The sequence below is a fragment of the Microtus oregoni genome, unplaced genomic scaffold, assembly GCF_018167655.1.
Source record: "Microtus oregoni isolate MIOR12 unplaced genomic scaffold, Mior012 000050F_ref0000143, whole genome shotgun sequence".
Classification (NCBI taxonomy): domain Eukaryota; kingdom Metazoa; phylum Chordata; class Mammalia; order Rodentia; family Cricetidae; genus Microtus; species Microtus oregoni.
This window is the reverse complement of record NW_024543256.1, coordinates 2802188-2826473: the sequence shown is the minus strand read 5'-3', so window position 1 is coordinate 2826473 and position 24286 is coordinate 2802188. Positions and strand designations below refer to the sequence as shown.

The 24286-nt window shown below is 43.9% G+C and overlaps 1 pseudogene; it reads left to right on the top strand.

Annotated features, from left to right (window-relative positions):
* The first annotated feature begins 2773 nt into the window (after positions 1–2773).
* Positions 2774–22455, top strand: LOC121437079 (annotated as a pseudogene).
* Positions 22456–24286: the final 1831 nt, after the last annotated feature.

Here is a 24286-nt window from a genome sequence, read left to right as displayed (position 1 = left end):
TCCTCCCAATACTCCCTTTTGGATCTTCTTTTACAGGATCAGGTCTTCTTGCCCACTGATGTACCTTCCCAGTGATGTCACTCCCCAGAGATGTTTCTCCACAATGATGTTTCACTTGGTGCCCAGATCGAAACTCTGCGCTGCCTGGTTAGCTCGTGAACAAAGGGCCCACCCTGCTCGCTGCGGGCAGGCTATGGGAACAAAGGAGCTACCGGCCACCCCTTTGTCTTCCCGGTTCGGTCCCAGCATCCTAGCAGGCTGGGCAGGGAGGCGCTATTCTTTGCCGCTCTTAATGTTCTTTCTTTTCTCTGTATGTTTGGTGTTTTGATTATTGTATGGTGAGGATGTTTTTTTGGATCGAGTCTACTTGGATTTCTGTAAGCTTCTTGTATCTTCATATCTTCCTGGGCTTTTTGCTTTTCTATATGAAGTTGAGTATCATTCTTTCGAGGTCTGTGAAGATTTTTGCTGGGATTTTGATGGGCATTGCATTAAATCTGTAGATTGCTTTTGGTAAGATTACCACTATTAATATACAAATTCTACCTATCCAAGAGCATGGGAGAGCTTACGACTTTCTGGTGTCTTCTTCAATTTCTTTCTTCAAAGATTTAAAGTTCTTGTCATACAAGTCTTCCACTTGTTTGGTTAGAGTTACTCTGAGAAATGTTAGACATCTCCAGTGACCGACACTGTGACTGCATGGTGCTACATACATATAAGATATCTCCACCATTCCTCTCCTCTTCCTTCTCCTTTTTCTTCCCCCAATCCCATTCCCTTCCTCTCTGAAGATTTTGCTAGAAGGAGGACTTTCCCTCTTGGCACCACTGTCCTCTACTCATGGCCTTTGTGGGCCATGGTGCCACACACAAACCTGAAATAGACACTATTCAGCCTGTCCCAGTGTCCTTGCTCTTTGCCTCTGGGCAGTGGCAGCCAGGCAAGATCCTCTGTGGAGCCTGGCATTCCTGAGCTGCCAGCTTCTTCAGCTCATAAGCACAGGCCTCTGATGCTCCTCAGTGGAACCACAGTGAGAGTGGGACTCCAGAGATGTTCCTGTCCCCTTTCAGGCAAGCCCTGCTTTGTCACACCATGCTCTGATGCAGAGACCCACAGCTGGGGATTTTGGCTCCTGTATTCCCCTGTTCTGTGCTCAGTACAGCCATGATCTAGGGTAAGCCAGAGGACTTTCGGTGAAAAATAGGAAAATTTTCAGGGGCATAGGAAATTGGCCTGTAACTTCACTGTGGCAGTAGTGATTATATTTAGTAAAATTCTTCAAGTGATCACTTTAGAAGAATGCATTTTACATATCTATAAAACTGTGCAAAAATTCATAATTTTAATAGGCTTTTATATAGATCACTTGGATAGAAATTACAAATTTTAATCACTTTTCCTGTAAGCTTGAGTATGTGTGGTTAGAATAAACATTTCAAGTTTACTTACATCTGTCTGGTGTAATAATTTTTTCTGCTTTAATGGTTATTTATTTTGGCTTTGGAGGAATGGTATTTCCTGGTACAGTTTTGAAAAGGGCTAAAGGAAGTTCTTACTGCCATATTCCTAGGATGTCCAGGAATTGTGCACTAGATATTTTGGAGGGGTTTCAGAAAATGCAGTATGACACTTTCATTAAACAGTCCCCTCCCCATTAGCATGGTGTTAGTGTGTAGTGAGGCATCAGGGTACCTTTTTTCAACCTGATGCACATGAGTGTGTGGCACACACACACACACACACACACACACAACACACACACCCTGCATTAACTTGCCTCCTTATTCCCCTCCTCCCTCGCTCTGTCCCCAATCCCTGGGAAAGTCTTAGTCAAGCCTGCTGCTCTGATTATATTTGGCTGGAAAGTGACTATTGGTGCCTCCACAGGAAGTAGAGAGGGGCTCTCTCTTGTGTGGTCTAGCTTTGGTCCAAATCTAAAACCTTAGAGTTCTCACTGATGCCCTGGATGGGGACTCTTGGAGATCAAATACATTTGGAAAATATTAGACAGGGTGACACAGAACTCCCAGTGAACTCTTCTCAAAGATCCTAGTTCAGGTTCATTAGGGGTCTTTAAAGGATTGTACCAGTCTTCACCCTGGGGTAGGGGGTTATGTTATTGCCTTCGATTTCCCTTCTGTGCATGTGTGCATATGTGCTTGTGTGCATGCCTACACACGCACACAATGCAACAAACTGAGCTCAGAGGACAGTGTAGGGTCATGGAGTTGGAGTTGCTGAAGATGTGAGCTCTCCCATGCCCTAGGTAGCTTTTAGGAACCAACCCAGACCTCCCCAACACATCACTCTCTCAATCCATAAACTGGTCTTTTACTTTTTAAAGCATACATTTTACTGAGGCCAGTTAGTGCTACCGATGAGTTTGTGGCTGTGGGGCCATCTACTTGAACAAGGACAACCTACTAGTGCCCACACACCAAAGAAAAATGACTTGACTCCCCTTCCCCCCAGTGGTCAGCCACCGCTAAGGCATGTTGGATGTGGTCGCGCACGCCTTTAATCCCAGCACTCGGGAGGCAGAGGCAGGCGGATCTCTGTGAGTTCGAGACCAGCCTGGTCTACAAGAGCTAGTTCTAGGACAGGCTCCAAAACCACAGAGAAACCCTGTCTCGAAAAACCAAAAAAAAAAAAAAAAAAAAAAAAAAGAGAATCTGGCACATCTGTTTGCCAGAGCCAGCTCCCCAGCTCCCTCACACACTGTCACTGCTACTCACTGTCTCTGGGTCTCAGCCTCAGCCCCATCGATTACATGGGCTATGCTTGGGCTTTACTTGGGTGTGATACTGTTCCTGTTCTTCTAGATATGCCCGTGACTTCTCTGGCCACACCACCTCCACTTTTCATTCCCACCCAGACCCTTTGTCCACAGGTAACTCAGTGCCCACATCTTCCTGGGCATGTCAGCTTCTCAGATATAATCATGTGTTCTGATGTGTCCAGGAGATGATCTTTGCATCACTAATTAGATTTTTCCCATTCCCTCTCTCCTCTTCCTTATCAGACTCTTCTGATTTCCTCCACGGATGCTCACCACAACAGGAGTTCACTTTGTTCTTTTAATTGATTCTTTGCAGGTGTCTAGTTGTTTGTTTACACTTACTAATGAGGGTCTAAATCAGCTCCTGCAGCTCCCTAAGTGGAGGACTGATGGATGGAGTACCAACCTGGCCTTCTCTCTTCTTCTTATACAGGCACAGTCCTAACAGATGAGGACCCCCGCCTTCACGACCTCATCCTTAGTTACCTCCAATTACTGTAAGTCAGTAGTTCTCAGCCTTCCTAATGCTGTGACCCTGCAATACAGTCTCCCATGTTTTGGTGTCTCCCAACCATAAAATTAATTTCATTGCTACTTCATAACTGTAATTTTGACATTGTTATGAATGTAAATATCTGATGTTTCAGAGGGTTTTAGGTAAACCCCGAGAAAGCGTCATTGACCTTTAAAGGGGTCGTAACCCACAGGTTGTTCTCCACATAGCCATAAATGGATTAAGCATTTCTCTTACTAACCCATGATAGAGATTCAATCTCAGCATAGGCCTTGGTAGGGAACAATAAGACCACAGCAATGCCTATGGAATTCTATATGTATGTGTTTTAAAAGTTTACCCAGGACCTGTAACAACATATTTTATAGCATCAGTGGAATTTGGTAGCAACCTCACACTAAGCATCCGTTTTTTTTAAATGATTTTTATTTTTATGTATACAGGGTTCTTCCTGCATGTATCCTACCTACAGTACAGAAGAGGGCACCAAATCTCATTAACAGATGGTTGTGAGCCACCATGTGGTTGCTAGGAATTGAACTCAGGACCTCTGGAAAAGTAGCCAGTGTTCTTTACCTCTGAGCCATCTCTCCAGCCGGCACACTAAGCATCCTTAATCCCAGTGTTTTTCAATCAGCATGGAGAAGGATGGTTTCTATTATAAGTGGCACTGGGGGACCATTGCTTTAAACTTCGAATGAAATTAGCCAAGTGTCAGGCCTTTCTCCTGGCTAAGAAGGAGACACAGCATCACCTCTGGAAGTTCTCATCTGAAAGGAGCTTGCAGATGACACCAAAGTGGAGAACTCTAACCTGGAGACAGTTGGTGCAGCTGACAGGTGATTACCATTTGCCCTGGAGTGGGAGGGAGGCACTGCGACGAAGCTCATTTGGAGCACTGCACTTGACATGGGTGCTACAAGCAATAAGCATGTAGCATTGAGCATATTTGCTCCTTGCATTAAAGCCTTCTATGTCTGGCACCTTTAGTTTGTACTCATCCTAATATCAACATCATTTTCTAAGGCACACAGACACCAGCAGCTTTGTCTATAATTTCCAAGATGCATGTACTTTTCCATTGCAAATCACCTGTGAACAAGAGCATTGTGAGCCGGTACCCCAGTGCTGTACCAGCTGTGGTGGGATGCCTTGCCCAAACAGGAAGGACCTCAGAGCAGGAACACGAGGGAGCTTGGAGGCAAAGTTCAGAGGCCTCGGTCTGTGACACAGCAGCTGAGCATGTATCGGGAGTTCATCTGCTAGTCACGCTATTCTTGAGGTTCCTGTTGGAGGTTCAGAGAAGACCATTCTGAAAGACTATCAGGAAAGCTGCTCTTTTGTGGATACTGATGTTCCCCCATTTTAGAAAGTACCCGCATTTAGCTATCAGACTAGGTATGAAATCCACAGGGTGGGGAGAAAAATGAGCTTCTTCTCCTAAGTGTTAGGGCCTAACTGCTTCCTCTTTTAAATTCCCCTTAGTGATAAAATAATTTTCCCATTTACTTAAACCTAAGACCCAAGCTCTCCTGTCTCATTTCTCTCCCCAATCTCTCTTTCCATTCTTCTCCTTCAGGTAAAATCCTTACACATCCATCCCTGTAATGTCTCAAGTTTATTTAGAACAAAAAGCTTTATTGTGGTGTGAACTTGTGCCACAGTGCACACCTGGAGGTGAGAGGACAACTCTGTGCATTCCATTCTCTCCTTCCACACTTACGTGGGTGCTGGGGTTTGAACTCAGGTTGCAAGACTTGCACAGAACGTGCCTTTACCTATTGTTCTCACTAGCACCCTATCTATGATAACAGTTTGAGTATTATTTGGAGGCTCTGTCCAGGAATCACAGCAACTCATGCCTTCTGCAGGTGTTACAGGTTAGAAAGAGAGTGCCCAGAGGTGCGAGTGGTGGGGGCACTGCCACAGCTGAGGTGGCTGAAAATGTCTCAAAGGGGTGCACAAACTGTGCCTTCTGTAAAGGCTTACTAGACTGGGGACACAGGGAATTCTTTGCCTGCAGTTTATGTAAGGTAAATGTGCCTTTGATGGGATCTGGGTTCAGGGCAGGGTGGGTTTCTTTGGCTGGCTCTGCTTTCAACCTACCTTCCTACCAAAACCCACTAGGCCAAGTTTTTTAACTTTTGTCACCTCAGATTTTTTTCATCTTTTAAAATTGTTTTCATTGAGCTATATATTTTTATCTGCTCCTCTCCCTTCCTCCCCCTCCCCTTCTACCCTCTCCCATGGTCCCATGGTCCCATGGTCCCAATTTACTCAGGAGAACTTGTTTTTTTTCGACTTTCCATATAGATTAGGTCTTCATTGTTATTTATGTTCTCTGGTGTTGTGAACTGCAGTCTGGTTTTTCTTTCTTTTATGTCTAAAAACCATTTATGAATGAGGGAATATTTTATTTGTCTTTCTGGGTCTGGGTTACCTCAATCAATATAATGCTTTCTAGATCTATCCATTTGCCTACGCTAAGATTCTTAAACCTCTGATCACAAAAAAACTTGGTCTGCCTTAAAATTCTAAGTTCATTTGATTACGTGTAAGGTCTTCATGGGCACATGCATCTCTGACTTTGTCCCTTGACAACATTTTCTGTTTGAACACCCAGATCTTTGTAAGCCATGCTGCCTAGTCCACATTTTTGCTACTGAATTTCCACTCCTTCCAGGACTCAAATCCACCACCTTTGGCCATTAGCATACTTGATCTAGGAATCTCAGTGTCTTCTGCTTGCACTTCTTTTGACTTGGACCTTTTACCTTCCATTAAAAACTCCTTTGGAGTGAGCCAATTCCCTACTTCATTCTGAATTCATTTTCCTGAGGATCCTGTAAAAAAAAAAAAAGACAGGCTGTTACAGGACCAACCTGGCTCCTCTGTGAATTTACCACAAGCATCTGAGCCTCCCCATTATGGCTCTCGTCCTTCCCAGTTCAAGAGGGGATTTTTCAGGGGTAGAAGCAGAGGTAGGAAAATCTGGGTTCCTCTTTCAGATTTAGGAATCCATTAACCCCACAAGATATTGAAGGGGCAGTGCGTAATCACAGGGCCCAGAGATGACTCATGTGGTTTCTAGATACACCCGTGGAAAAGTCTGGAAACACCTTCCAGGGAGGCCTTTTTGTTTTTGCTTCCTGATGAGCTGTGTACATGGCACTCTCTTCCCATGTAGCCCCCTTCAGGGACCAGAAGATCAGAGTAGTGGGCACTTGCCTTGCTTCATGTTCTGCTTGAACAAAATTCCTTTGGCCTTCCCACTGGTCACAGGAAGTGTAGGAGAGAGAAAAATCTAAAGTGTCATCCTTGGACATTCCTGGAAGTGAGAAAACAAACAGGCCTGGGTCAGTGAGGAGACCACCACAGAAAGGCAATGTCTACTGTCATTAGCTGCTATCACTTTACACTTTATAGGGCTCCTGTCTCCTCCTTTGCACACTGAAATAAACAAAAGGAAACAAAGAGCAAAAAAATTCTGGATGATTCTAGATGAATCTGTAAATTGCACCTGGAGAGATCTGGCAGCTCAGAATCTCAGAACAGGGTTCTCAGGTTCAAAAGAAACAGTTGAGTTTAGAGTAGCTGCTGATAGTTGTGCTTCCTTTCCTACCCAGCCTTGCTGGGGAAAGAATTCATGCAGGGCTTTCTCCTGAGGACAGAGAGAAGTGCTGTAACCGTTCATTTTGAGTGAGAGGCTAACAGTAAGGTAACAACATTGGGCCCAACTGTCTCTAGTCTCTAACATGTACTAAAAGAGTAAAAGAAAAATGTCTCTTTCCTTTTCCCATTATTGGGAAATGAAGAGTGCTGACGTGAAGATGCTAATTATCATTAATTATTTCAGAAACATGGAGACTGTGTTGCTGGAATCTTAGAAGAAACTTTGAATTTGGAAACTTTAGAATATTTGGGAACCATTAATACTTTGGGGACTCCTTAAGCTACATGAATACATATTTTGCATGGTGTGATGCCAATGAGATGCTGGGATTCAGAAGCAGAATGCTATGGTTTACATGCAGAACATTCTACAGAGACTCAAGATTTGAGTGCTTATTGCCAGGCTTTGCCCTTTTCTGAGGGACGTAGTGTCTTTAGGAGATGCAGACTAGTGGGTAGAAGTAGGCCACTGTAAATGACACCAATATTTGACCTAGTTCACATGGACAGCCACTGAGTGTTAATATGGAAATTGAGGGTAGGTGGCATAAGGTCAACCCAAAAAAATTGACATCAGTATAGCACCTAAAGGATTGCATTCTACCAAAATCATGGGTAGACAACCCTCTAAGGCACAGAAAAGAAGATATGGTATCCAATGACTTCAGAGCATCTCTGCAGCATGCTATGAACTCAGATATGTCAAATCCCCTGAGCTATAGATGTTCTGACAAAATGAATGCAGTCTGTGTTAGGATACTGCATTTACATTGCTTCTCTTACAAACATGTCACCGCCTCCCATCCAAACTATTGACATATTGCCCATGATTAATCATGTCTGTTTGTGCTTTCGTGTTCCCAATACAATTGTTTGTGGAAAATCTGGCCCTCATCCCAAGGATCCAGACCACTAACAGGAATGCATTAGATTACTCTTAGAAGTGAGAGAGCTGATTCCAGAGAAGGTACAGTTGCATGGAAGAATGTTGACAACTCATCACTTTTATGGTCTGGAAAACAGTGCGGTGAGGACCACTGTAACAGTGGGAATGACACATGAACTTAATGCCTTCTTCTCCTAGGGACCGGTGTGCTGTATACCAGGGGGCTTCCAGTGTTCCCAACATAGCTGCAACTATGAACATGGTGAACAGGGATCTGAGACAGGAATTCTGAAATGTGATTCCAGGGGTGTTCAATTGCACTCAGAGCTCACCCATCCCTCTAAATCCCTTCACAGTGACTTTTTCACAACCTCTGTTTCTTGAACATTCCCACATAAAATCATGACAGAATTAAGGCAAAGGGTGGCTATTTTCAGAGAGTTTCATCGAAAACTACTTTTTCCGGATGAATAGAAGCAACATTAAAGGGGCTGTGACCAGTGACCTTGCCATCAGAAGCAAAAACATTATGGTTTCATTTGTAGGAATGGTGGCCAAGAATATTTCTGTCATGATTAATAAGGGTTCACTGGTTACAGTGTGATTCCATGGTATTTATTCTACACAGACTAGATAAATCTTCAAGAATCATGTTGATGGCTTTGTCTCTATAGCCTGCCTGCAGCAAGCAGGGTGGGCCCTTTGTTTGCAAGCTACACAAGCAGCACGGAGTTTAGATCTGGGCACCGAGTGAAACATCATTGTGGTGAGTGAGTGCTGCGGCAGCCGGGAACAGGGAACTCAGAGGTACTTCAGCCTGCCTACACTTCCTGATCATCCTACAGGAGCTATACTGACCGATACCTCCTCTCTCTTCCTATCCCATCCAACTTACATCCAGATCCCCCCACCCCCTGTCTCCCTCCCTCCCTCCCTTCTTTGGCGGCATAGTACCTCCCAGCTCAGCCTGCTTGGGCATTGGGAACGAACACGAAGCGGAGGGCAAAGGGGAGGGCAGTAGCTCCTTTGTCTCCATAGCCTGCCTGCAGCAAGCAGGGTGGGCCCTTTGTTTGCGAGCTAACCAAGCAGCACTGGAGTAAGCAGCACTGGAGATCCAATCTGGACACCAGGAGAAACATCACTGGGGAGTGACATCATTGGGAAGGTACATCAGTGGGCAAGAAGACCTGATCCTGTAAAAGAAGATCCATAGGGGAGTATTGGGAGGAAGAGATGGGCAGACGCCAATGCAAGAATTCACCCAACAATGTGAAAAACAACACAAAACCACCAGAAGCCAGCGACCTCACAACAGGAGGACATGAACACCTTAATCAAGAAGAAGTAGAAAAAACTGACTTCATGAAAGTGATTGACACCCTTAAACAGCATATAAAAAACGCCCTTATAGAAATGGATGAGAAGTATAACAGAAAGTTCAAGGAATTGAGTAAATCAGTGAATTATACCCTAGGAAACCAAGGAAAAACAATCAAGCAGATAATGGAAACAGTTCATGACTTGAAAACTGAAATGGAGGCAAAGAAGAAAACAAAAACAAAGGGCCGGCTGGACAGGGGAAATCTAGGTAAACGAATAGAGACTACAGAAACAAGCATAACCAGCAGAATAAAAGAGATAGAAGAAAGAATCTCAGATTCTGAGGATAACATAGAGAAAATAAATGCACTGATCAAAGAAAACAGCAAGTCCAACAAACTCTCATCACAAAACATTCAGGAAATATGGGACACAATAAAAAGACCAAACCTAAGAATAATTGGAGTTGAAGAAGGAGAAGAAGTGCAGCTCAATGGTCCAGAAAATATACTTAATAAAATTATAGAAGAAAACTTTCCCAACCTGAAGAAAGATGTACCTATGAGGGTTCAAGAAGCATACAAAACACCAAATAGGCTGGATCAAAAAAAAAAAAAATATCCCCTCGCCATATAATAATCAAAACACAAAATATACAGAATAAAGACAGAATATTAAGATCCGCAAAGGAAAAAGGCCAAGTTACTTATAAAGGTAAACCTATCAGACTTACACCTGACTTCTCTATGGAAACCATGAAAGCCAGAAGGTCCTCTATAGATGTACTGCAAAAACTAAGAGACCATGGATGCAAGCCCAAACTACTATATCCAGCCAAGCTTTCGTTCACTATAAATGGAGAAAACAAAATTTTCCAGGATAAAAACAAATTCAAACAATACGTAGCCATAAATCCAGCCTTACAGAAAATTATAGAAGGAAAATCACTAACCAAGGAGTCCAACAATGCCCACAATAACTCAGTCATCTAGAGACCTTTCACCAGCGCAACTCAAAGAAGGGAAACACACAAACCCTACTACTAAAAATATGACCGGAGTTAACAACCACTGGTCATTAATATCACTTAATATCAATGGGCTCAACTCACCTATAAAAAGGCACAGGCTAAGAGATTGGATACGAAAACAGGATCCAACATTCTGCTGTCTACAAAAAACACACCTCAACCACAAAGACAGGCACCTACTCAGAGTAAAGGGCTTGGAAAAGGCTTATCAAGCAAATGGACCTAAGAAACAAGCAGGTGTGGCCATACAAATTTCTACCAAAGTTGACTTCAAACTTAAATCAATCAGAAGAGATGGAGAGGGACATTTTATACTCATAACAGGAACAATTCATCAGGAAGAAGTCTCAATCCTGAATATCTATGCCCCTAATATAAAAGCACCCACGTACCTAAAAGAAACATTACTAAAACTCAAGGCAGCCATCAAACCGCACACACTAACAGTAGGAGACTTCAACACTCCTCTCTCACCAATGGACAGGTCAATCAGACAGAAACCTAACAGAGAAATAAGAGAATTAATGGAGGTAATGGAGTAAATGGACTTAACAGACATCTATAGATTATTCCACCCAAAGAGGAAAGAATATACCTTCTTCTCTGCAGCTCATGGAACCTTCTCGAAAATTGACCACATACTCGGTAACAAAGCTAACTTACCCAGTTACAAAAAAATATTAGTAACCACCTGTGTCTTCTCAGATCATCATGGATTAAAGATAGAATTCAACAACAATGCTACCCTCAGAAAGCCTACAAATTCATGGAAACTGAACAGTCAACTACTGAATCATAGCTGGATTAAGGAAGAAATAAAGAAAGAAATTAAAATCTTCCTTGAATTCAATGAAAATAAAGAAACAACATACTCAAACTTATGAGACACAATGAAAGCAGTCCTAAGAGGAAAGTTTATAGCATTATGTGCCCACTTAAAGAAAACAGAGAAAGCACATATTGGAGACTTAACAGCCCACCTGAAAGCTCTACAAAAAAAAGTAGCAGACTCACCTAGGAGGAGTAAAAGACTGGAAATAATCAAATTGAGGGCTGAAATCAACAAAATAGAAACACAGAAAACAATCCAAAGAGTCAATGAAACAAAAAGCTGGTTCCTGGATAAAATCAACAAGATTGATAAACCCCTATCCAAACTAATCAAACGGCAGAGAGAGAATATGCAAATTAATAAGATCAGAAATGAAAAGTGGGACATAACCACAGACACAGAGGAAATTCAGAGAGTCATTAGATCTTACTACAAAAGCCTGTATGCCACAAAACTGGAAAAGGTAAAAGAAATGGACACTTTTTTAGATAAATACCATATACCAAAATTAAACCAGGACCAGGTGAACAATCTAAACAGACCTGTCAGTCGCGAAGAATTAGAAGCTGTTATCAAAAACCTCCCTACCAAAAAAAGCCCAGGACCAGATGGTTTCAATGCAGAATTCTACCAGAACTTCCAAGAAGACCTAATACCTATACTCCTTAATGTATTCCACAATATAGAAACAGAAGGGTCATTACCAAATTCCTTTCATGAAGCTACAGTTACTCTGATACCAAAACCACACAAAGACTCAACCAGGAAAGAGAATTACAGGCCAATCTCACTCATGAATATCGACGCAAAAATCCTCAACAAAATACTGGCAAACCGAATCCAAGAACACATTAGAAAAATTATCCATTATGATCAAGTAGGCTTCATTCCTGAGATGCAGGGCTGGTTCAACATATGAAAATCTATCAATGTAATCCACCATATAAATAAACTGAAAGGAAAAAACCATATGATCATTTCATTAGATGCTGAAAAAGCATTTGACAAAATTCAACATCCCTCTATGATAAAAGTATTAGAGATTAGGGATACAAGGTCATACGTAAATATAATAAAAGCTATATACAGCAAGCTGACAGCTAACATCAAATTAAATGGAGAGAAACTCAAAGCAATCCCGCTTAACTCAGGAACACGACAAGGCTGTCCACTCTCGCCATACCTCTTCAGTATAGTACTTGAAGTTCTAGCAATAGCAATAAGACAACGTAATGGGATCAAGGGATTCGAATTGGAAAGGAAGAAGTTAAACTTTCGTTATTTGCAGATGATATGATAGTGTACATAAGCGACCCCAAATCTCCTCCAAAGTACTTTTACAGCTGATAAACAGCTTTAGTAATGTGGCAGGATACAAGATCAACTCCAAAAAATCAGTCGCCTTCTTATACACAAAGGATATGGAAGCAGAGAGGGAAATCAGAGAAGCTTCACCTTTCACGATAGCCACAAACAGCATAAAATATCTTGGGGTAAATCTAACCAAGGAACTGATAGATCTATCTGACCAAGGAAGTGAAAGATCTATTTGACAAGAACTTTAAGGCATTGAAGAAAGAAATTGTGGAGGATACCAAAAATTGGATGGACCTCCCTTGCTCTTGGATTGGGAGGATCAACATAGTAAAAATGGCAATTCTACCAAAGGCAATTTATAGATTCAATGCAATCCCCATCAAGATCCCGTCAAAATTCTTCACAGATCTGGAGAGGACAATAATCAACTTTATATGGAAAAACAAAATACCCAGGATAGCCAAAACAATCCTATACAATAAAGGATCTTCTGGAGGCATTACCATCCCTGACTTCAAACTCTATTACAGAGCTACAGTAATGAAAACAGTGTGGTACTGGCATAAAAACAGAGAAGTCGACCAATGGAATCGTATAGAAGACTCGGATTTTATCCCACAAACCTATGAACACCTGATTTTCAACAAAGGAGCTAAAAGTATACAATGGAAGAAAGAAAAAATCTTCAATAAATGGTGCTGGCATATCTGGATGTCAATCTGTAGAAGAATGAAAATAGACCCATATCTATCAGCATGCCCAAAACTCAAGTTCAAATGAATTAAATACCTCAGTGTAATTTCGACCACACTGAACCTGATAGAAGAGAAAGTGGTAAATACCCTACAACAGATGGGCACAGGAGATCGCTTCCTCCATATAACCCCAGAATCACAGACATTAAGGGCAACATTGAATAAATGGGACCTACTTAAACTGAGAAGCTTCTGTAAAGCAAAGGACACTGTCACTAAGACACAAAGGCAACCTACTGACTGGGAGAAGTTCTTCACCAACCCTGCAACAGACAAAGGTCTGATCTCTAAAATATATGGAGAACTCAAGAAACTAGACTTTAAAATGCTAATTAACCCAATTAAAAAATGGGGCACTGAACTGAAAAGAGGATTCTCAACAGAAGAAGTTCAAATGGCCAAAAGACACTTAAGGTCGTGCTCAACTTACTTAGCAATCAGGGAAATGCAAATCAAAACAACTTTGAGCAGAAGGAGGGAGAACATGAGCAAAGAAGTCGGGACCACAAGGCGTGCACCCACCCACTGAGATAGTGGAGCTGATCTACTGGGAGCTCACGGAGGTCAGCTGGACTATGACTGAAAAAGCATGGGATAAACCTGGACTCTCTGAACATGGCGAACAATGAGGGCTGATGAGATGCCAAGGACAATGGCACAGGGTTTTGATCCTACTTAATGTGCTGGCTTTGTAGGAGCCTAGCCAGTTTGGATGCTCACCTTCCTAGATATGGACGGAGGGGGGAGGACCTAGGACTTACCACAGGGCAGGGAACCCTGACTGCTCTTTGGACTGGAGAGGGAGGGGAAAAGGAGTGGGGGGAGGTGGAGAAGGATGAGAGGAGGGGGAGAAGAGTGAGAGGAGGGGGAGAAGGGTGAGCTGAGGGGGAGGGAAATGGGAGGCTGGGAGGAGGTGGAAACTTGTTTTTTTTTCTCCTTTTCGCAATAAAAAAAATAAAAAATAAAAAAAAATCTAAACACAGATAAAATCAAAAGAAAAAAGAAGAATCATGTTGATTGGCAAACTAAACTATTTTCTGGACACATTTAAAAAAATTACTTAAGAGACAAGGTCTCACTGTGTATAGCTCTGGCTGCCTTGGAACTCAGAGAGCTCTTTCAGCCACTGCCTTTGGATTGGAGACATGGATTGGCAAAGAATTAGTTATGTGTATGTGATGAGATCTGGCGCCCTCTTCTGACATAAAGGTGTGCATGCAAACAAATGAAGAGGTGTTTTGAGGGAGATGTCCCATGTTCATTTTCTCATTGGTGGGCGGTGAGTACTGACACTCAAGCCAAGCTCCATTCCTGGTGTCAGCTTCCATTACCCCCTTCACCCCTTTCCCTCCTGGGAGACGACTCTGCGGGAAGGCCTTCTAGAACGTGGGTGAGAAAGTGTACTGCAAAGGAGGACTTCCTGGTGAGTCTGCACTGTGTTGCTGGCCCAGCTGGGTGGGAGCAGGGGCGGGACCCTCCTTGGGACTCACATGCAGACCTGAGGCCAGCGACAGTGAGTGCCCCCTTGTCACATGACGTCCTGGATCCTGTGTCCCCTCTCAGTACTCTGGGTTCCAGCAAACTGCTGGCAAGTGCAGCGTGTGTGCACACCTTATCATGGAAATGGTGAGAACCTCCCAGTGCCTGGAGTCCCCCATCCTCTGCTGCTCCAGACCATTAGTGGGGCCCTAAGCCATGGCCTCTGGGGGGCGGTGCTGTGCCTCCTGCCCATGCTAGCCTTTTGGTGCTTCCCCCAGATCCTGCAGGCCCTTGGCCAGTCCAACTACTACCACCCCAGTTGCTTCATTTGCTCAGTGTGTAACGAGTGTCTGGATGGCATTCCCTTCATTGTGGACGTGGAGAACAACATCTACTGCATTAGAGACTACCACACGTGAGTCTCCTTTGCTGAAGAAGCAGTGTGGGCCGCAGCATGTCCTCCCCAGCTCTCTTTCCTGCCTATCTCTGCCTCTTTGGTCCTGGCCTTTTTTTTTTCTTTCTGCCCTCGTGTTTTCTCTGCAGTTGGGGTAGGGACAGCTCTGATTTTGGTGACAGGAGTAGAAAAATGGGACTCCTTATATTTTGGTGGGATATATCAGGAAAGAACCTAGAGGTGGAATCAATAACTATTATGTTTCCAGAATATGTTTCCATATGTGTTCCAATTCATGGGCCTGGGGACGGTTCCCAGTGACGCCATAAGGGCTGGGCAGGGACATTTGTGATTCCTGGTCTCTCTTCTGGGCCCTTACCTGACTGTTCCCTGCCATTGGGCCTTTTCCTCCCAAGGAGAAAGCCCTGGTGCCATGTGGGCAGCCAGTCTGTTATGGTGGCTCCGGGCTTAGGCCTCAGAGCCTTGGGTCTCTGTTGCTGCTGCTGATTTTTGAGATTGGTGCTAGCATTTGTCGTTGGTACTCAGGGTGGAGCAGAGGTCTCCCCTAGGGATGGCTTCAGTCTGGACACCAGGGAGTAGAGAATGCATAGGAGATGGCTAGAGGGAGCCTGAGGCTGTCCTGCAGGAGGAGGGAGGGAGGGAGGGCACAGATAGGAACTGTGTCAACCATTACTGCCAAGAAGGCAGAAGCTGCACACCCGCGTGTCTACACAGGAGGCAGGCTATCTTAGAGCTGTTGTGGTAGCTCCACTCATGTCCCCTTGCCTCTACCTTTTCACCTTCTCATGCCCACTTCCTTTATCCTTCCAGGGAGTTTGCTCCAAAATGTGCTTCCTGTGCCCGCCCTATCCTCCCTGCCCAGGTAGGAACACTTCACCCAGAAGCAGAGGGTGTGTGATCCTGAGGCTTTGCCCAATCCTGCCTGCTTTGACTCAGGCCCTGGGCCATATTAGGATTGGTCAAAGGTGGCCATGCTCTGTATTCTGCAGAGCTGAGGAGTATAGAGGACGTTCATGCAGGGGGTGGGGCAGATGTACCCTGGATGCATTACAGAGAAGAGGTTGCCCTGATTCTCGTGACCCACTGTGGCACTCTGCTCCATTACTTGTAACAGGAGGGGCTGCTCATTCAGCTCATTCAGTTCTGCAGTAGATGTTGGGTAGCCTAGGGCTAGAAGAGCAGATATGGAGGCCTTGGCCTGGGTAGCTCTCTGGGTCTTTCTGCATGAACAATACCTATTTAAGTCAGCTTCCTGAGGAACATGGCTGGTAGTGGGAGTTTCTGAGTGAGCCAACACCCATGTGACTTTCTTGCTGTCACATTCCTATGTGTGACCCCAGCTGAGGAAGATGCTCAGGGCACATACACATCCCTGTCCTTGTCTGAGGGACATGTCTACTCAGGGTGGCACATTGTAGAGAGAGGTGCTTTAATGGACAGGTCATAGTGCTTCAGGTCCAGGGAGCATATGTGTGAATCTGCCTCTTTTTCCAGGGCTGTGGGACAACCATTCGTGTGGTGTCTATGGACAGAGACTACCACATGGAGAGTTACCACTGTGAGGTGAGCTCCGGCCTCACCCACCCTCCCCTGCAGACATTGTCACCCTCCCACCTGGATCCTCTTTCTGTAGCTTCTGCTCCATACTCCCCCAGTAAGCCTTTTCCTTTCTTCCCACCCATGCCCATTTTTCTTTCAGATAGTCCCATTTTCACTAAGTGGGTGTTGGATTTAGTAGACTAGACAGGAATTTAGAATTGGCAGTGTCCACATCAAGTAGTGTGTTGCTGTTGAAGGGAGTTGTCAGGACCTTGCAAAACTATGGAAGGTTTCTTGGGGGAGGCGACACCCAGCTTAAACTTTGTAGGATGATAGGAGATAGGATGTGTCCGTTAGAATTCTAGCATAGGATGAGTATGCTGTCTCTTCATTTAGCAAATATCTGAAGTCACCAAATTACATAGAAAAGGGGTTTATTTCAGTTTGGTTTGAGAGGTTGAATCCCATGATGGTTGACGCCATTGCTTTGGGACTGTGGTGTGGCAGAGCTGTTCAGCTCATAACTGGTAAAAGAACAAGAAAGAAGGTTTGAAGAGAACTTTGAGATGGCCCACTGTGTAAGGATACCTGCTACTGAGTCTTAGGACCCACATGGTGGAGGAGACAGCTGATTCTGCAAGTTGTCCTCACCTCCACAGGTATGCCATGGCACCCACTTCACATGCAAATAATGCATGCAGCCAGCCTGGTCTACAGAGTGAGGGCTAGGCCATCCAGGGCTACACACAGAAACCCTGTTTTAAAACCAAAACAACAACAACATCATCATCAATAGTAATACTACATGTATAAAAAAAGAGGTCAAGGTTCCGGAGTCCCCTTGACCAAAGAACCAAAGCCTCTGTGGCACTTCAACCACCCCCTCCATGGACAAGGGACCAAGCTTCACCTCCCCCCACTTTCTTTGTTTGGGTGTTTTTTTTGAAATATGGTCTTACTGTGTAGCCCTGTGTAGTAAGCTTTCTCGTTAGACTGTCTTGGACCACTTGCCTGCAAATAGAGACACAGACTTCTTAATAATGAAAGTTTGGCCTTTGGCTTAGGCTTTTCCCAATTAGCTCTCACAATTCAGATTTACCTGCTTTTATTAATCTACATTCTGCCATGTAGCTTTTTTTTTTTTTATTTTTCGAGACAGGGTTTCTCCGTAGCTTTTGATTCCTGTCCTGGAACTAGGTCTTCTAGACCAGGCTGGCCTCGAACTCACAGAGATCCGCCTGCCTCTGCCTCCTGAGTGCTGGGATTAAAGGCGTGTGCCACCACCACCCGGCTAATAGCCATGTAGCTTTTACCTCTCTTCCATTCTGTGTATCTGGCTTGCTCTATCTCTCATTAGCGTCTCTCTGCATCTAGATTCATCTTCCACTGACTCCCCAGAAATCCTGACTGTCCTCCTGCCTAGCTGTTGGTCATTCAGTTCTCTATTAAACCAATAAGAAGACACGTTGGTGGGCTGGAGAGATGGCTCAGTGTTTAAGTGCACTGCTCCAGAGGACCTGGGTTCAATTCCCAGTACCCATATGACAGCTCACAACTATCTGTACATCCAGTTCCAGGAAATCTAACACCTTCAAACAGACATACATGTAAGCAAAACACCAAAGCACATAAAATAAACCAAAAATAACGAAAAAGAAAGTGCCTTGGGAAAGATACATCTTCACAGTGTACAAAAAGATTATCCACAACATTTTCCCATTTTTTTCTAAAATAAAGTTTTACTCTGTCTAACACAGTAAAACTATATATATAAAGAACAATTATCAGGCCAGGCAGTGGTTATGCACACCTATAATCCCAGCACTCGAGAGGCAGAGGCAGGTGGATCTCTGTGAGTTTGAGGCCAGCCTTGTCTACAAGAGTTTGTTCCAGGACAGGCACCAAAGCTACAGAGAAACCTTGTCTTGAAACAAACAAACAAGAACAATTATCAGATAAGAATTAAAATTACAATGTTCAGTCCATTTGTATTTGGCGTATTCAGAGAAAATATTATCTGTCTTGATGAGTTCAAAGTTTTATACCTAAACCACTTTTTATCATATTACCAACCTAAAAATCTTTTTAGACCTTAAAACATTTTCCTAGATGAGCAACTTAAGCTTTTATGTCTCTCATCCTTCATAAACTTTATATCTCTTTTGCAAGTTTTTTTTTTTAAATGCGGTAACAAAGACAGTATAACTAGTCTTCAACTCCCATCAGAGACCCGAGAAGGATAAAATAGTACCTAAGTAAGCAGGAACTGCAGAACAAACAACTTTCAAAACTATAGAAATGACAGAAACTGCTGGCTGTCTGTACAGTCACCCAGGGCTCCTCTGCAATGTTGGGACATCCGTTGTTGGTCTAAAGGCCCAGCATATCTGACGGACTTTTCTGTGGAGCAGTAATTTTGAAGGACTGTCATTCTTTGTCTTGGCAAAGTTCGGAAGTCATCTTCTTTTGTGTCCTGTCTGTCCAATTTGGTCAGCATACTGTCAGCAGTCGAGGCAAGGGCAGTTTCTTGTCCAGTGGCGAACTTTGCCTCACACACACACACACACACACACACACCCCCCAAAAAAAAAACAAAACAAAATTACGGAGTTTTCTCAATGTCCCTTGCCTTCTATGAAGTAGATAATGCTGCCAGGAGCAGATATGTCTCACTGTCATAAAAGGCTTATGTTATTAAAACATCTTGAATGTCATATTCTGGCCTCTGAAGTGTTTGACAACCATCTATGTATCTGAAATATCTCTTGGGCTGTGTGGTGGTGGCGCATGCTTTTAATCCCAACACTTGGGAAACAGAGACAGGCGGATCTCTGTGAATTTGAGGCCAGCCTGGTCTAAAAAGCAAGTTTCAGGACAGGTTCCAAAGCTTCACAGAGAAACCCTGTCTTGAAAAACAATAACAGCTGGGCGGTGGTGGCATACACCTTTAATTTTAGCTCTCTGGAGGCAGAGGCAGGAGTATCTCTGTGAGTTCTAGGCCAGCCTGGTCTAGAAGAGCTAGTTCCAGGGCAGGCAACAAAGTGACACAGGGAAACCCTCTCTTGAAGAAAAAAAAAAGCGAATAAAAACAACAACAAACAAAAAAATTATCTCTTGAAAACATATCTACATGACTATAAGTTTGATTGTTATAGATGATTAACTAGTAATCTACATTTTTAAAGTTATCCTAAACAGTTTGCAATAATAGTCTTTAACGGTTAGAACTTTACAATTTTAAAATGATCTACAGTACAAAACCCAAAACAACAGAAAATATATATAGTATGTTCTAACAAAAATAACTTTAAATTTTTATCAGTATACAAAGATGTATACCAATGTAAAATATTTAAGACTAGTAGTTGTGTTCTTCTTAGTTTAAAAGTAGATTCAATTAATTTACAATTCTATTTTATCATTCCTATATCCTGCTCTTTTATTTTCAGAAAGAGATCCTTGAATCTAACCTGCTTTGTTCAGTTTTTCCCTGACTATGAAAAAGATATAACCTCTCCCCCAATGCAAAATATTTCCTGATTTTCATTTTGAAGTTATAACATTCTTAAAATATATATAGGTTGGTTTCATTTAGCATTTTTTTTTTGCTATAAACCAGTGTTAATCAGCAGTGTTATTTTTAGCTTATCAGTGTTCAAAGTCAACAAAGCAACATACAGGTTCCACATGCCCTATCTATTTTTCTCCTTATGTGGCTGGGTAGACAAAGACACACACACACACACACACACGTGTGCATAATATATATATATATATATATATACTCTGTTTAAAAACTATTATTTTTAAACTATTTTATTTATATTTATTTATTTATTAACTATTTATTTTTTATGTATAAAATGTTCTGGGCACCAGATCTCATTATAGATTATGGTGTGAGCCATCATGTGGCTGCTGGGAATCGAACTCAGGACCTCCAGAACAGCAGTCAGTTCTCTTAACCTCTGAGTGATCTCTGTAGCACTAAACTATTTTCTATGCCTGTCTATGCCATTTTTTCTCTTTCTTTAGCATTTAAACACATCTTAAAGTAGTTTGTACCTATTTAGAGTTTTTTTATTTTTGGCCTAAACCTGGCTTTCCTAAGCATCCACAGTGTTCTCTGACAAAGAGAACAAAAGCCCCCCTCTGCCCCTCTGTTTATTGAGGGCCCAGCCTCATGCTGGCAGGTAGCAGTGGGAGCCACGTTTACTGCAGCAGCTCTGGGAAGTTGCTGAGCCCACTCTCCAGAGTCCATGCAAGTGACAGCCAATTGCTGTATCTGCTCCCGGGGAGTGCCAGGTGGCCACGGTTGAGGTGACGGTTGGCTGACATGACTTCTGTTTATGTGGTCATGACACATGTTGCATGCCAAATATAACTGCTTCTTTTATTGTTTTATTAATAAATAAAGCTCAGGAGTCAGATATTATGGTGTAAACCTGATAGATCCACAGAATGACAGGGCAAAGTGTCAGCTGACCCCCTCCACCAGTGCAAAGTGTTGTAAGCTTTCTCATCGGACTTTCTTGGACCTCTAGCCCCCAAATAATGACACAGAGACTTCTTACTAATTATGAGAGCTTACCTCAGCTTAGCCTTTTCCCCAAATAGCTCTTAGATGAACCTGCCTCTATTAATATATGTTTTGCCATGTGGCTTTTTCCTTTGTTCTATCTGTATGTCCAACATGCTACGCCAGAAGCCTCTCTTTGGTGTCTATGCATGGCCAGTATTCATCTTCTCTCCTCAGAAATCCTGACTATCTTCTCTTGCCTAGCTATTGATCATTCCTTTCTTTATTAAACCAATCAGAAGACTCCTTGGCCAAGACACATCTTCACAGTGTACAAAAAGATTATTCACAGCAGCTCTGGCTGTCCTAGAATTCGCTGTGTGTCTATACTGGGACACACGGTTAGAACTCTTGCTGAGCTAGATCTCCAGTCTTTGGAATTATTCTCATAGCCCAGGCTGTATTCAAGCCCAGTCTCCTACTAGATTTAGTCTGCTAAATGTGTTCAGAATTTTGTTCTCTTGTTTCTTTGAGACATGATCTTGCTCTGTAGATCATGCTGGCCAGGACCTTGACTTTCTGCTTCTGCCTCTGGAATCCTGTGAATTATAGATATGACTCCCACACTTGGCTGTTGGCTGGTACTTTGTTGTTGTTTCTGAGTTTAAAGTTATATTTTTGTGTGTGGGGGTATTCACATCTCTGTGTGGAGTGCAGAGTTGGAAATGGAGTTAAGGGGAGTCTGTGGGAGTCTGGCTTGTTCTGTGGGTGCAGGGGTCTGAACTGTGGTCTCCATGGTCAAGCAGCAAGTTCTTAGCACTGAAACTTCTCCAGCCCTGAGAAGGCATGTGGCAGAGGCAGGTGGATCTCTGTGAGTTTGAGGCCAGCCTGGTCTACAGAGCAAGTTCCAGGACAGCTAGGGGTATAGAGAGACCCTGTCTCAAGCAACTAAAACTAGAAACAACAGCTGGGCAGTAGTGGTATATGCCTTTTATCCCAGCACTTGGGAGGCAGAGCCCCGCAGATCAGAGAAACCCTGTCTCCAAAAACAACAACAACAACAACAACAAAAAAAAAACAACAACAGAAAGTCAGTATAGCCTGTTATGCCGAGCCCACATTTACTACCCATCCCTGTCCTTTTCCTGAGGCTGGCCTTAATTCCAAGTCCTTGGGTGTTTCTTTAAAGGTCCTCTGCCCGCCATCATATCTACCCCAACCCCGATGTTTCTTTGGCGATGATGTCGTCTCCTGCTTACTGGGGTTCAGGTTGCGTTTTATCTTCAGCAGGATTGCGGGCTCCAGCTGAGTGGGGAGGAAAGACTCCCCTGCTATCCCCTGGATGGGCATCTGCTATGCTGCCTGGACAGGGCCTGCTCCCCTCGCCGGCTGTGACTGAGCTCTGAGAAGCAGCCATGCAGAGAGAAGGGTGACCCACCCACGCTCCTGTCTTCTCCCCTCCACCTAGCTGCTGTCTCTTCCACAGGGGCCAGACCCCCGTGTCAAATAAGCGACTTCTATTTCTTCACCTTCCTTGCCTCAAGCCAATTTCCCTGCTGGGTTCCAGGACACACACACCCTACAGCCTTGGGATAGGCCACCTTTCTCTGCCTGGCCTCAGCTCCCAGAGGCAGGGCTTGGAGGGCCTTGGTGCCATGAAGGAAGGGTGCCTTATTTGTGTGTGATCACAGCCGGGCAGTGACACCTGGAAAACACCGGGTTTGGCCTTGATGGATGTTTTCAGCCACAGGTGTCTCTGCCTCTCTGGATAACGACAGGGGTGGTGCCTTTCTAGCATCCTCAGCCTCAGAAAACCCTGAGCGAAGCCCAGGCACAGAGAGTGAGCCGACCAGGGCTCCCTGCAACCCCGGGGAGCATCTATGCACACTGTATCCGGCTCTACCACAAAACCATGTGATATGACTTAAATTAAGTTCGCCCCCTCCCCCTCGAGGATGTTTGCATTTTCTTTAAAAGAATATAGTTTTCTTCTAAAAACTTGGACCAAGTTGGTTGTTATCTTAGTCACAGCAGATTCGTGTGCACCCACGGCCTGTACCATGTAGCTAGAGTCGCGGTTCTAAGGACATTTGTAGTTTTAATTGTTTTTCCATGAATTCTAGAATATCGCCACATCTGCTTCAGATTTCAGTGTGGAGTGGAGTGTCAGAATCTTATGGAAAGGGACCCAGTGAGCTTCAGGCAGGGCAAATGTAAATTAGATTTTCTTTGGAGGGAGAGTACTTCCTGGGTACTGTGAAGTACTGGCAAGATTTTGAGGCTGGTTAATGAAGACATTGAACCTATGCTTGTGTATGACCCTGGCCAGAATCCTTTGTTGTTATTGCTGGGTGTGGCTTTGCTTTGGTTTTGTTAATTGTTTATTTCTAGTCAAGGTCTCCCTTTGTGGTAACCCAGGCCGGCTTTGAATCTTGGAGCACCCACAGAGCAGCCTCTTGAGGACCAGCATGAAATTACAAATGAACAGGAGTTCTGGGAAGTGGGCATTGGTCCGTTCCTGCTGAGTCCCATGGGTTTTTTCCCCAAGCCCAGCTCTCCAAGTACACGCAAAACGCGAGTGGGCAGGGTCTCCTGAGTTTTAAATTCACACCCAGTACCTGGCTGGGGGTGAGCTGTGAGGCAGGAACCAGGCAGCTGTTGAGAAAGTACAAAGGTGAAGTGAAAAGAAGGGAAGTTCCCAGGAAAGCTATGGCAGGGACTTCCTGGATGATGGCTGTTGGGGTGTGGTGGCCATGGAAAGGGGGGACCCACGTGCTTGAGGGGGCAGTGTTGCCAAGGCTGAAGGAAGAAGGTAAGCTCAGCAGGCCACAGGTTTCCTAGGTAGTCCCGGAGCTCACCTGGGGCCATGAGGAAAAGTAGTGATGGGGATGTCTGTCATACTGGAGAGCCAGTCTGGAGGACCACAGTCAGCCATGCTATGGTCCAGCCTGGGCCACAGGGAGATTAGACCATATCTGTTCTAGGTTACTCTATGTTGTCCCAACAGAGGCTTTCGGGTCATGCCTTTTTCTAGGGTGAATGCTTTTATAAAGCAGCAGCTGGCACTACTTTGAGTGGTGACTTTACATGTTGTTTGTGCATGTGCCCAGCTCCAACCGTGACACATGAACCAGTGAAGGGGCATAAAAGACTGGCAACTAGAATTAACCAGGCTAGCTTTATTATAAAATATTTAGCTTTAATAAGGGGAAGAAAAGGGGAATTT